This window comes from Anomaloglossus baeobatrachus, unplaced genomic scaffold, assembly GCF_048569485.1.
Source record: "Anomaloglossus baeobatrachus isolate aAnoBae1 unplaced genomic scaffold, aAnoBae1.hap1 Scaffold_3660, whole genome shotgun sequence".
Taxonomy (NCBI): Eukaryota; Metazoa; Chordata; class Amphibia; order Anura; family Aromobatidae; genus Anomaloglossus; species Anomaloglossus baeobatrachus.
The window spans coordinates 20,138-33,272 of NW_027443011.1; the positions used below are offsets into that span (position 1 = coordinate 20,138).

Here is a 13,135-nt window from a genome sequence, read left to right on the forward strand (position 1 = left end):
GCCGTTTAAGTGTACTTATTGAAAGTAGTAATTCTTTCATAGGCCGCCCTTTCTTAGTATTTGACGTTCCTTATATTGCGGTATGAGGCTTCGCAGTAGGTTGCAAACATTCATCACCCATGACTGTCCCCAATTGAGCTCAGAAGCTCAATGTCTATCATGACCTCTCTTTTAGAATGTCCAAGAGCAAGCAAACTATTCCTCCAGGAGAGGGCGCCAACAGACTACTAAAGAGATCATCATTACTCAAAGAAAACCCCAAAAACCAATGCATGATAGGAATAAACAGGTAACTTTCTTTGGAGTGGAAGCGGAGAGATCGCACCAGATGCCAATTCTAGATGTTATCACACCTGTGGTCACTGCAGCAGCAGGTGAATCCACTTTGTCCAAAAGGGATCTATTCCATTCAATTGCAAATGATCTAGATAAGACAGAGAACTGCAGCACGGGGACATAGCCGAGTTGGTCAGGTTGAGTGGTGATGAGTTTGCTATTTGGATGAATAAAGAAAGTCAAAAGTGTGAAAGATAAAAAACAAAAGGAGGAAGTGTGAAAAGTGAATGGGCCAAATTGAGGTGCATATGAAGACGTATGCTTTCTTCCAATTCATTAAATCGGGCTAATATGAATCAGGTGAATTGAGTTCTGCTTTTGGAAACTGGGTTAAGAAGGGGTGCACCGTTCCTGGAGGTACTGCAATACCAGGTCAATGCGTGGAGTGGACAGAGCAAGCTCTTTTTCCATCTCCCTGTTCTAAAAATCCATTTAATATATGGTCCCCAGATAGGGGACGTATCAGATATTAAACTGATAAGAACAGATACTACACTTGATCTTAGCCAAAAGGCCGAGAAGCGATAACCAGAATTGGTTTGGGCCTCGAGTGGCACCCTGGCCTATGCCGGACACATCTTAGGGAGAGAGAGCGAGAGGGAGACAAACCCACGCCTACACAAGACATTTTGTCACCCAAGCCAACCCTTGAAAAGGCTGCTTTGCAGAGCCAAAACAAGAAGAATGGTGCGTTTTGCAGCCGCCGCCCACTGCAATGAATCTGAATAACTCCTCCTTTAGGGCGCAAGCAACTCCCCTCCCCCTTGCAGTCTTTCCAATTCACGATACAAAAAGACGGACAGGACAGGTTGCCTGACTTTCCGTCACTGCCACCCTTTGCCATCCTTACCCGTAGAAAGCCCTTTCATCATCCCCAAACCCTAATCTTTTCCCTTTCCTTCCCAGCCCCCAAACCCTGCCCTCTGTACCTTTCTCACCACCCGCTTCCCTTCTCCTGTCATCCCCCTACCACCCGGGAAAAAAAGAGATTGCCCCCTCCTTCCACTAGCCCACCCTCCCACCCAAAGAACAACTTCTTCTGCGCAGCTTGTTTTCTAGGCAGCAGCGCTATTGTGATGTCATCGGGGGGCATTGTGACAAGCCGCCAGTGTTCCGTCTCTTCATGTTGTGCACAGTTCAAACGGAAAATACATCAACAGGCAGACTACAGAAAAGCTTACTATCAAAGGTTAGAGGGGGGCTTTCTCAGAGGGCTTTTTACAGTTTTTCTATTCCCAATTAGCCGTTTAAGTGTACTTATTGAAAGTAGTAATTCTTTCATAGGCCGCCCTTTCTTAGTATTTGACGTTCCTTATATTGCGGTATGAGGCTTCGCAGTAGGTTGCAAACATTCATCACCCATGACTGTCCCCAATTGAGCTCAGAAGCTCAATGTCTATCATGACCTCTCTTTTAGAATGTCCAAGAGCAAGCAAACTATTCCTCCAGGAGAGGGCGCCAACAGACTACTAAAGAGATCATCATTACTCAAAGAAAACCCCAAAAACCAATGCATGATAGGAATAAACAGGTAACTTTCTTTGGAGTGGAAGCGGAGAGATCGCACCAGATGCCAATTCTAGATGTTATCACACCTGTGGTCACTGCAGCAGCAGGTGAATCCACTTTGTCCAAAAGGGATCTATTCCATTCAATTGCAAATGATCTAGATAAGACAGAGAACTGCAGCACGGGGACATAGCCGAGTTGGTCAGGTTGAGTGGTGATGAGTTTGCTATTTGGATGAATAAAGAAAGTCAAAAGTGTGAAAGATAAAAAACAAAAGGAGGAAGTGTGAAAAGTGAATGGGCCAAATTGAGGTGCATATGAAGACGTATGCTTTCTTCCAATTCATTAAATCGGGCTAATATGAATCAGGTGAATTGAGTTCTGCTTTTGGAAACTGGGTTAAGAAGGGGTGCACCGTTCCTGGAGGTACTGCAATACCAGGTCAATGCGTGGAGTGGACAGAGCAAGCTCTTTTTCCATCTCCCTGTTCTAAAAATCCATTTAATATATGGTCCCCAGATAGGGGACGTATCAGATATTAAACTGATAAGAACAGATTTTTGATTTAATGAAGCTTTCCAAAGCACCACAAAAAATGCATGACCGAAGTCACACCAAAAACAGTGCAAAGGCTAGGATTCGTGTGGACCCCACCGTGAGGAGAGGGTCCCCAAAAATCAACCCCGTCCCTCCGAGCCAGAAGGCCACAGCAAGGGTCAGGGATCTTCGGTGCTCCCCCAAGCCGAAGCCTGGTTGAGCCTTGTCGTTGCTCCCAGCGTCCACCCAGGCATCTTACCCAAGTGGAGTAGAGAGCTACTAGTTGTTGGTTTCGCAGCCGAAACTGCCCGGACCGTCAACCGGTGTTGGTTTCTCAGCCCAAGGCTAACCGGACCTCCAACCGGGTGTTGGTTTCTCAGCCGAAGCTGACCCAGACCTCCAACCGGGTGTTGGTTTCTCAGCCGAAGCTGACCCAGACCTCCAACCGGGTGTTAGTTTCTCAGCCCAAAGCTGACCAGACCTCCGACCGGGATTATAAAAATTTCCCTTCCTAGCCAGAAGGCCGGGATAGGGTAATATGCTCAAAAAGTATGAAAAGGCAAGGTACGGTGTGCTACAGAGCCCAAGGCTTGCCGGGGTCCCAAGCCAGCAAGCTCAGACTCACTCCAGGGTCGTCAGTCCTGGGGCACGTTGTACCATAGCCCCCCACCCTTACTCAGTCTAATAGCCTCGATCCTGGTAGGGCCATGTTTTCCTCTAGATGAATATACTATCCACCCAGAGTACTAGCAAGCGCAACCTTCCAGTGTGCATTGTATCATTGTACTAAGGTGGCCTGGAGCTTAAACCACCTCTTCGAACAACACTACACTTGATCTTAACCAAAAGGCCGAGAAGCGATAACCAGAATTGGTTTGGGCCTCGAGTGGCACCCTGGCCTATGCCGGACACATCTTAGGGAGAGAGAGCGAGAGGGAGACAAACCCACGCCTACACAAGACATTTTGTCACCCAAGCCAACCCTTGAAAAGGCTGCTTTGCAGAGCCAAAACAAGAAGAATGGTGCGTTTTGCAGCCGCCGCCCACTGCAATGAATCTGAATAACTCCTCCTTTAGGGCGCAAGCAACTCCCCTCCCCCTTGCAGTCTTTCCAATTCACGATACAAAAAGACGGACAGGACAGGTTGCCTGACTTTCCGTCACTGCCACCCTTTGCCATCCTTACCCGTAGAAAGCCCTTTCATCATCCCCAAACCCTAATCTTTTCCCTTTCCTTCCCAGCCCCCAAACCCTGCCCTCTGTACCTTTCTCACCACCCGCTTCCCTTCTCCTGTCATCCCCCTACCACCCGGGAAAAAAAGAGATTGCCCCCTCCTTCCACTAGCCCACCCTCCCACCCAAAGAACAACTTCTTCTGCGCAGCTTGTTTTCTAGGCAGCAGCGCTATTGTGATGTCATCGGGGGGCATTGTGACAAGCCGCCAGTGTTCCGTCTCTTCATGTTGTGCACAGTTCAAACGGAAAATACATCAACAGGCAGACTACAGAAAAGCTTACTATCAAAGGTTAGAGGGGGGCTTTCTCAGAGGGCTTTTTACAGTTTTTCTATTCCCAATTAGCCGTTTAAGTGTACTTATTGAAAGTAGTAATTCTTTCATAGGCCGCCCTTTCTTAGTATTTGACGTTCCTTATATTGCGGTATGAGGCTTCGCAGTAGGTTGCAAACATTCATCACCCATGACTGTCCCCAATTGAGCTCAGAAGCTCAATGTCTATCATGACCTCTCTTTTAGAATGTCCAAGAGCAAGCAAACTATTCCTCCAGGAGAGGGCGCCAACAGACTACTAAAGAGATCATCATTACTCAAAGAAAACCCCAAAAACCAATGCATGATAGGAATAAACAGGTAACTTTCTTTGGAGTGGAAGCGGAGAGATCGCACCAGATGCCAATTCTAGATGTTATCACACCTGTGGTCACTGCAGCAGCAGGTGAATCCACTTTGTCCAAAAGGGATCTATTCCATTCAATTGCAAATGATCTAGATAAGACAGAGAACTGCAGCACGGGGACATAGCCAAGTTGGTCAGGTTGAGTGGTGATGAGTTTGCTATTTGGATGAATAAAGAAAGTCAAAAGTGTGAAAGATAAAAAACAAAAGGAGGAAGTGTGAAAAGTGAATGGGCCAAATTGAGGTGCATATGAAGACGTATGCTTTCTTCCAATTCATTAAATTGGGGTTAATATGAATCAGGTGAATTGAGTTCTGCTTTTGGAAACTGGGTTAAGAAGGGGTGCACCGTTCCTGGAGGTACTGCAATACCAGGTCAATGCGTGGAGTGGACAGAGCAAGCTCTTTTTCCATCTCCCTGTTCTAAAAATCCATTTAATATATGGTCCCCAGATAGGGGACGTATCAGATATTAAACTGATAAGAACAGATACTACACTTGATCTTAGCCAAAAGGCCGAGAAGCGATAACCAGAATTGGTTTGGGCCTCGAGTGGCACCCTGGCCTATGCCGGACACATCTTAGGGAGAGAGAGCGAGAGGGAGACAAACCCACGCCTACACAAGACATTTTGTCACCCAAGCCAACCCTTGAAAAGGCTGCTTTGCAGAGCCAAAACAAGAAGAATGGTGCGTTTTGCAGCCGCCGCCCACTGCAATGAATCTGAATAACTCCTCCTTTAGGGCGCAAGCAACTCCCCTCCCCCTTGCAGTCTTTCCAATTCACGATACAAAAAGACGGACAGGACAGGTTGCCTGACTTTCCGTCACTGCCACCCTTTGCCATCCTTACCCGTAGAAAGCCCTTTCATCATCCCCAAACCCTAATCTTTTCCCTTTCCTTCCCAGCCCCCAAACCCTGCCCTCTGTACCTTTCTCACCACCCGCTTCCCTTCTCCTGTCATCCCCCTACCACCCGGGAAAAAAAGAGATTGCCCCCTCCTTCCACTAGCCCACCCTCCCACCCAAAGAACAACTTCTTCTGCGCAGCTTGTTTTCTAGGCAGCAGCGCTATTGTGATGTCATCGGGGGGCATTGTGACAAGCCGCCAGTGTTCCGTCTCTTCATGTTGTGCACAGTTCAAACGGAAAATACATCAACAGGCAGACTACAGAAAAGCTTACTATCAAAGGTTAGAGGGGGGCTTTCTCAGAGGGCTTTTTACAGTTTTTCTATTCCCAATTAGCCGTTTAAGTGTACTTATTGAAAGTAGTAATTCTTTCATAGGCCGCCCTTTCTTAGTATTTGACGTTCCTTATATTGCGGTATGAGGCTTCGCAGTAGGTTGCAAACATTCATCACCCATGACTGTCCCCAATTGAGCTCAGAAGCTCAATGTCTATCATGACCTCTCTTTTAGAATGTCCAAGAGCAAGCAAACTATTCCTCCAGGAGAGGGCGCCAACAGACTACTAAAGAGATCATCATTACTCAAAGAAAACCCCAAAAACCAATGCATGATAGGAATAAACAGGTAACTTTCTTTGGAGTGGAAGCGGAGAGATCGCACCAGATTCCAATTCTAGATGTTATCACACCTGTGGTCACTGCAGCAGCAGGTGAATCCACTTTGTCCAAAAGGGATCTATTCCATTCAATTGCAAATGATCTAGATAAGACAGAGAACTGCAGCACGGGGACATAGCCGAGTTGGTCAGGTTGAGTGGTGATGAGTTTGCTATTTGGATGAATAAAGAAAGTCAAAAGTGTGAAAGATAAAAAACAAAAGGAGGAAGTGTGAAAAGTGAATGGGCCAAATTGAGGTGCATATGAAGACGTATGCTTTCTTCCAATTCATTAAATCGGGCTAATATGAATCAGGTGAATTGAGTTCTGCTTTTGGAAACTGGGTTAAGAAGGGGTGCACCGTTCCTGGAGGTACTGCAATACCAGGTCAATGCGTGGAGTGGACAGAGCAAGCTCTTTTTCCATCTCCCTGTTCTAAAAATCCATTTAATATATGGTCCCCAGATAGGGGACGTATCAGATATTAAACTGATAAGAACAGATACTACACTTGATCTTAGCCAAAAGGCCGAGAAGCGATAACCAGAATTGGTTTGGGCCTCGAGTGGCACCCTGGCCTATGCCGGACACATCTTAGGGAGAGAGAGCGAGAGGGAGACAAACCCACGCCTACACAAGACATTTTGTCACCCAAGCCAACCCTTGAAAAGGCTGCTTTGCAGAGCCAAAACAAGAAGAATGGTGCGTTTTGCAGCCGCCGCCCACTGCAATGAATCTGAATAACTCCTCCTTTAGGGCGCAAGCAACTCCCCTCCCCCTTGCAGTCTTTCCAATTCACGATACAAAAAGACGGACAGGACAGGTTGCCTGACTTTCCGTCACTGCCACCCTTTGCCATCCTTACCCGTAGAAAGCCCTTTCATCATCCCCAAACCCTAATCTTTTCCCTTTCCTTCCCAGCCCCCAAACCCTGCCCTCTGTACCTTTCTCACCACCCGCTTCCCTTCTCCTGTCATCCCCCTACCACCCGGGAAAAAAAGAGATTGCCCCCTCCTTCCACTAGCCCACCCTCCCACCCAAAGAACAACTTCTTCTGCGCAGCTTGTTTTCTAGGCAGCAGCGCTATTGTGATGTCATCGGGGGGCATTGTGACAAGCCGCCAGTGTTCCGTCTCTTCATGTTGTGCACAGTTCAAACGGAAAATACATCAACAGGCAGACTACAGAAAAGCTTACTATCAAAGGTTAGAGGGGGGCTTTCTCAGAGGGCTTTTTACAGTTTTTCTATTCCCAATTAGCCGTTTAAGTGTACTTATTGAAAGTAGTAATTCTTTCATAGGCCGCCCTTTCTTAGTATTTGACGTTCCTTATATTGCGGTATGAGGCTTCGCAGTAGGTTGCAAACATTCATCACCCATGACTGTCCCCAATTGAGCTCAGAAGCTCAATGTCTATCATGACCTCTCTTTTAGAATGTCCAAGAGCAAGCAAACTATTCCTCCAGGAGAGGGCGCCAACAGACTACTAAAGAGATCATCATTACTCAAAGAAAACCCCAAAAACCAATGCATGATAGGAATAAACAGGTAACTTTCTTTGGAGTGGAAGCGGAGAGATCGCACCAGATGCCAATTCTAGATGTTATCACACCTGTGGTCACTGCAGCAGCAGGTGAATCCACTTTGTCCAAAAGGGATCTATTCCATTCAATTGCAAATGATCTAGATAAGACAGAGAACTGCAGCACGGGGACATAGCCGAGTTGGTCAGGTTGAGTGGTGATGAGTTTGCTATTTGGATGAATAAAGAAAGTCAAAAGTGTGAAAGATAAAAAACAAAAGGAGGAAGTGTGAAAAGTGAATGGGCCAAATTGAGGTGCATATGAAGACGTATGCTTTCTTCCAATTCATTAAATCGGGCTAATATGAATCAGGTGAATTGAGTTCTGCTTTTGGAAACTGGGTTAAGAAGGGGTGCACCGTTCCTGGAGGTACTGCAATACCAGGTCAATGCGTGGAGTGGACAGAGCAAGCTCTTTTTCCATCTCCCTGTTCTAAAAATCCATTTAATATATGGTCCCCAGATAGGGGACGTATCAGATATTAAACTGATAAGAACAGATACTACACTTGATCTTAGCCAAAAGGCCGAGAAGCGATAACCAGAATTGGTTTGGGCCTCGAGTGGCACCCTGGCCTATGCCGGACACATCTTAGGGAGAGAGAGCGAGAGGGAGACAAACCCACGCCTACACAAGACATTTTGTCACCCAAGCCAACCCTTGAAAAGGCTGCTTTGCAGAGCCAAAACAAGAAGAATGGTGCGTTTTGCAGCCGCCGCCCACTGCAATGAATCTGAATAACTCCTCCTTTAGGGCGCAAGCAACTCCCCTCCCCCTTGCAGTCTTTCCAATTCACGATACAAAAAGACGGACAGGACAGGTTGCCTGACTTTCCGTCACTGCCACCCTTTGCCATCCTTACCCGTAGAAAGCCCTTTCATCATCCCCAAACCCTAATCTTTTCCCTTTCCTTCCCAGCCCCCAAACCCTGCCCTCTGTACCTTTCTCACCACCCGCTTCCCTTCTCCTGTCATCCCCCTACCACCCGGGAAAAAAAGAGATTGCCCCCTCCTTCCACTAGCCCACCCTCCCACCCAAAGAACAACTTCTTCTGCGCAGCTTGTTTTCTAGGCAGCAGCGCTATTGTGATGTCATCGGGGGGCATTGTGACAAGCCGCCAGTGTTCCGTCTCTTCATGTTGTGCACAGTTCAAACGGAAAATACATCAACAGGCAGACTACAGAAAAGCTTACTATCAAAGGTTAGAGGGGGGCTTTCTCAGAGGGCTTTTTACAGTTTTTCTATTCCCAATTAGCCGTTTAAGTGTACTTATTGAAAGTAGTAATTCTTTCATAGGCCGCCCTTTCTTAGTATTTGACGTTCCTTATATTGCGGTATGAGGCTTCGCAGTAGGTTGCAAACATTCATCACCCATGACTGTCCCCAATTGAGCTCAGAAGCTCAATGTCTATCATGACCTCTCTTTTAGAATGTCCAAGAGCAAGCAAACTATTCCTCCAGGAGAGGGCGCCAACAGACTACTAAAGAGATCATCATTACTCAAAGAAAACCCCAAAAACCAATGCATGATAGGAATAAACAGGTAACTTTCTTTGGAGTGGAAGCGGAGAGATCGCACCAGATGCCAATTCTAGATGTTATCACACCTGTGGTCACTGCAGCAGCAGGTGAATCCACTTTGTCCAAAAGGGATCTATTCAATTCAATTGCAAATGATCTAGATAAGACAGAGAACTGCAGCACGGGGACATAGCCGAGTTGGTCAGGTTGAGTGGTGATGAGTTTGCTATTTGGATGAATAAAGAAAGTCAAAAGTGTGAAAGATAAAAAACAAAAGGAGGAAGTGTGAAAAGTGAATGGGCCAAATTGAGGTGCATATGAAGACGTATGCTTTCTTCCAATTCATTAAATCGGGCTAATATGAATCAGGTGAATTGAGTTCTGCTTTTGGAAACTGGGTTAAGAAGGGGTGCACCGTTCCTGGAGGTACTGCAATACCAGGTCAATGCGTGGAGTGGACAGAGCAAGCTCTTTTTCCATCTCCCTGTTCTAAAAATCCATTTAATATATGGTCCCCAGATAGGGGACGTATCAGATATTAAACTGATAAGAACAGATACTACACTTGATCTTAGCCAAAAGGCCGAGAAGCGATAACCAGAATTGGTTTGGGCCTCGAGTGGCACCCTGGCCTATGCCGGACACATCTTAGGGAGAGAGAGCGAGAGGGAGACAAACCCACGCCTACACAAGACATTTTGTCACCCAAGCCAACCCTTGAAAAGGCTGCTTTGCAGAGCCAAAACAAGAAGAATGGTGCGTTTTGCAGCCGCCGCCCACTGCAATGAATCTGAATAACTCCTCCTTTAGGGCGCAAGCAACTCCCCTCCCCCTTGCAGTCTTTCCAATTCACGATACAAAAAGACGGACAGGACAGGTTGCCTGACTTTCCGTCACTGCCACCCTTTGCCATCCTTACCCGTAGAAAGCCCTTTCATCATCCCCAAACCCTAATCTTTTCCCTTTCCTTCCCAGCCCCCAAACCCTGCCCTCTGTACCTTTCTCACCACCCGCTTCCCTTCTCCTGTCATCCCCCTACCACCCGGGAAAAAAAGAGATTGCCCCCTCCTTCCACTAGCCCACCCTCCCACCCAAAGAACAACTTCTTCTGCGCAGCTTGTTTTCTAGGCAGCAGCGCTATTGTGATGTCATCGGGGGGCATTGTGACAAGCCGCCAGTGTTCCGTCTCTTCATGTTGTGCACAGTTCAAACGGAAAATACATCAACAGGCAGACTACAGAAAAGCTTACTATCAAAGGTTAGAGGGGGGCTTTCTCAGAGGGCTTTTTACAGTTTTTCTATTCCCAATTAGCCGTTTAAGTGTACTTATTGAAAGTAGTAATTCTTTCATAGGCCGCCCTTTCTTAGTATTTGACGTTCCTTATATTGCGGTATGAGGCTTCGCAGTAGGTTGCAAACATTCATCACCCATGACTGTCCCCAATTGAGCTCAGAAGCTCAATGTCTATCATGACCTCTCTTTTAGAATGTCCAAGAGCAAGCAAACTATTCCTCCAGGAGAGGGCGCCAACAGACTACTAAAGAGATCATCATTACTCAAAGAAAACCCCAAAAACCAATGCATGATAGGAATAAACAGGTAACTTTCTTTGGAGTGGAAGCGGAGAGATCGCACCAGATGCCAATTCTAGATGTTATCACACCTGTGGTCACTGCAGCAGCAGGTGAATCCACTTTGTCCAAAAGGGATCTATTCCATTCAATTGCAAATGATCTAGATAAGACAGAGAACTGCAGCACGGGGACATAGCCGAGTTGGTCAGGTTGAGTGGTGATGAGTTTGCTATTTGGATGAATAAAGAAAGTCAAAAGTGTGAAAGATAAAAAACAAAAGGAGGAAGTGTGAAAAGTGAATGGGCCAAATTGAGGTGCATATGAAGACGTATGCTTTCTTCCAATTCATTAAATCGGGCTAATATGAATCAGGTGAATTGAGTTCTGCTTTTGGAAACTGGGTTAAGAAGGGGTGCACCGTTCCTGGAGGTACTGCAATACCAGGTCAATGCGTGGAGTGGACAGAGCAAGCTCTTTTTCCATCTCCCTGTTCTAAAAATCCATTTAATATATGGTCCCCAGATAGGGGACGTATCAGATATTAAACTGATAAGAACAGATACTACACTTGATCTTAGCCAAAAGGCCGAGAAGCGATAACCAGAATTGGTTTGGGCCTCGAGTGGCACCCTGGCCTATGCCGGACACATCTTAGGGAGAGAGAGCGAGAGGGAGACAAACCCACGCCTACACAAGACATTTTGTCACCCAAGCCAACCCTTGAAAAGGCTGCTTTGCAGAGCCAAAACAAGAAGAATGGTGCGTTTTGCAGCCGCCGCCCACTGCAATGAATCTGAATAACTCCTCCTTTAGGGCGCAAGCAACTCCCCTCCCCCTTGCAGTCTTTCCAATTCACGATACAAAAAGACGGACAGGACAGGTTGCCTGACTTTCCGTCACTGCCACCCTTTGCCATCCTTACCCGTAGAAAGCCCTTTCATCATCCCCAAACCCTAATCTTTTCCCTTTCCTTCCCAGCCCCCAAACCCTGCCCTCTGTACCTTTCTCACCACCCGCTTCCCTTCTCCTGTCATCCCCCTACCACCCGGGAAAAAAAGAGATTGCCCCCTCCTTCCACTAGCCCACCCTCCCACCCAAAGAACAACTTCTTCTGCGCAGCTTGTTTTCTAGGCAGCAGCGCTATTGTGATGTCATCGGGGGGCATTGTGACAAGCCGCCAGTGTTCCGTCTCTTCATGTTGTGCACAGTTCAAACGGAAAATACATCAACAGGCAGACTACAGAAAAGCTTACTATCAAAGGTTAGAGGGGGGCTTTCTCAGAGGGCTTTTTACAGTTTTTCTATTCCCAATTAGCCGTTTAAGTGTACTTATTGAAAGTAGTAATTCTTTCATAGGCCGCCCTTTCTTAGTATTTGACGTTCCTTATATTGCGGTATGAGGCTTCGCAGTAGGTTGCAAACATTCATCACCCATGACTGTCCCCAATTGAGCTCAGAAGCTCAATGTCTATCATGACCTCTCTTTTAGAATGTCCAAGAGCAAGCAAACTATTCCTCCAGGAGAGGGCGCCAACAGACTACTAAAGAGATCATCATTACTCAAAGAAAACCCCAAAAACCAATGCATGATAGGAATAAACAGGTAACTTTCTTTGGAGTGGAAGCGGAGAGATCGCACCAGATGCCAATTCTAGATGTTATCACACCTGTGGTCACTGCAGCAGCAGGTGAATCCACTTTGTCCAAAAGGGATCTATTCCATTCAATTGCAAATGATCTAGATAAGACAGAGAACTGCAGCACGGGGACATAGCCGAGTTGGTCAGGTTGAGTGGTGATGAGTTTGCTATTTGGATGAATAAAGAAAGTCAAAAGTGTGAAAGATAAAAAACAAAAGGAGGAAGTGTGAAAAGTGAATGGGCCAAATTGAGGTGCATATGAAGACGTATGCTTTCTTCCAATTCATTAAATCGGGCTAATATGAATCAGGTGAATTGAGTTCTGCTTTTGGAAACTGGGTTAAGAAGGGGTGCACCGTTCCTGGAGGTACTGCAATACCAGGTCAATGCGTGGAGTGGACAGAGCAAGCTCTTTTTCCATCTCCCTGTTCTAAAAATCCATTTAATATATGGTCCCCAGATAGGGGACGTATCAGATATTAAACTGATAAGAACAGATACTACACTTGATCTTAGCCAAAAGGCCGAGAAGCGATAACCAGAATTGGTTTGGGCCTCGAGTGGCACCCTGGCCTATGCCGGACACATCTTAGGGAGAGAGAGCGAGAGGGAGACAAACCCACGCCTACACAAGACATTTTGTCACCCAAGCCAACCCTTGAAAAGGCTGCTTTGCAGAGCCAAAACAAGAAGAATGGTGCGTTTTGCAGCCGCCGCCCACTGCAATGAATCTGAATAACTCCTCCTTTAGGGCGCAAGCAACTCCCCTCCCCCTTGCAGTCTTTCCAATTCACGATACAAAAAGACGGACAGGACAGGTTGCCTGACTTTCCGTCACTGCCACCCTTTGCCATCCTTACCCGTAGAAAGCCCTTTCATCATCCCCAAACCCTAATCTTTTCCCTTTCCTTCCCAGCCCCCAAACCCTGCCCTCTGTACCTTTCTCACCACCCGCTTC

The 13,135-nt window shown here is 46.7% G+C and overlaps 8 non-coding genes across 8 annotated transcripts; all 8 read right to left on the bottom strand.

Moving 5' to 3' along the window:
- Positions 1–671: 671 nt before the first annotated feature.
- LOC142273943 (U2 spliceosomal RNA) lies at positions 672–862 on the bottom strand. Its single transcript, XR_012738330.1, has one exon. It is a non-coding gene; the product is annotated as a U2 spliceosomal RNA (small nuclear RNA).
- Positions 863–2,249: 1,387 nt separating this feature from the next.
- LOC142273972 (U2 spliceosomal RNA) lies at positions 2,250–2,442 on the bottom strand. The gene has a single exon (XR_012738357.1). It is a non-coding gene; the product is annotated as a U2 spliceosomal RNA (small nuclear RNA).
- A 2,190-nt stretch (positions 2,443–4,632) lies between these two features.
- Positions 4,633–4,823, bottom strand: LOC142273944 (U2 spliceosomal RNA). The gene has a single exon (XR_012738331.1). It is a non-coding gene; the product is annotated as a U2 spliceosomal RNA (small nuclear RNA).
- Positions 4,824–6,210: 1,387 nt separating this feature from the next.
- On the bottom strand, positions 6,211–6,401 carry LOC142273946 (U2 spliceosomal RNA). The gene has a single exon (XR_012738333.1). It is a non-coding gene; the product is annotated as a U2 spliceosomal RNA (small nuclear RNA).
- Positions 6,402–7,788: 1,387 nt separating this feature from the next.
- On the bottom strand, positions 7,789–7,979 carry LOC142273947 (U2 spliceosomal RNA). The gene has a single exon (XR_012738334.1). It is a non-coding gene; the product is annotated as a U2 spliceosomal RNA (small nuclear RNA).
- Positions 7,980–9,366: 1,387 nt separating this feature from the next.
- Positions 9,367–9,557, bottom strand: LOC142273948 (U2 spliceosomal RNA). Its single transcript, XR_012738335.1, has one exon. It is a non-coding gene; the product is annotated as a U2 spliceosomal RNA (small nuclear RNA).
- A 1,387-nt stretch (positions 9,558–10,944) lies between these two features.
- Positions 10,945–11,135, bottom strand: LOC142273949 (U2 spliceosomal RNA). Its single transcript, XR_012738336.1, has one exon. It is a non-coding gene; the product is annotated as a U2 spliceosomal RNA (small nuclear RNA).
- Positions 11,136–12,522: 1,387 nt separating this feature from the next.
- LOC142273950 (U2 spliceosomal RNA) lies at positions 12,523–12,713 on the bottom strand. The gene has a single exon (XR_012738337.1). It is a non-coding gene; the product is annotated as a U2 spliceosomal RNA (small nuclear RNA).
- Between the last annotated feature and the right edge of the window lie 422 nt (positions 12,714–13,135).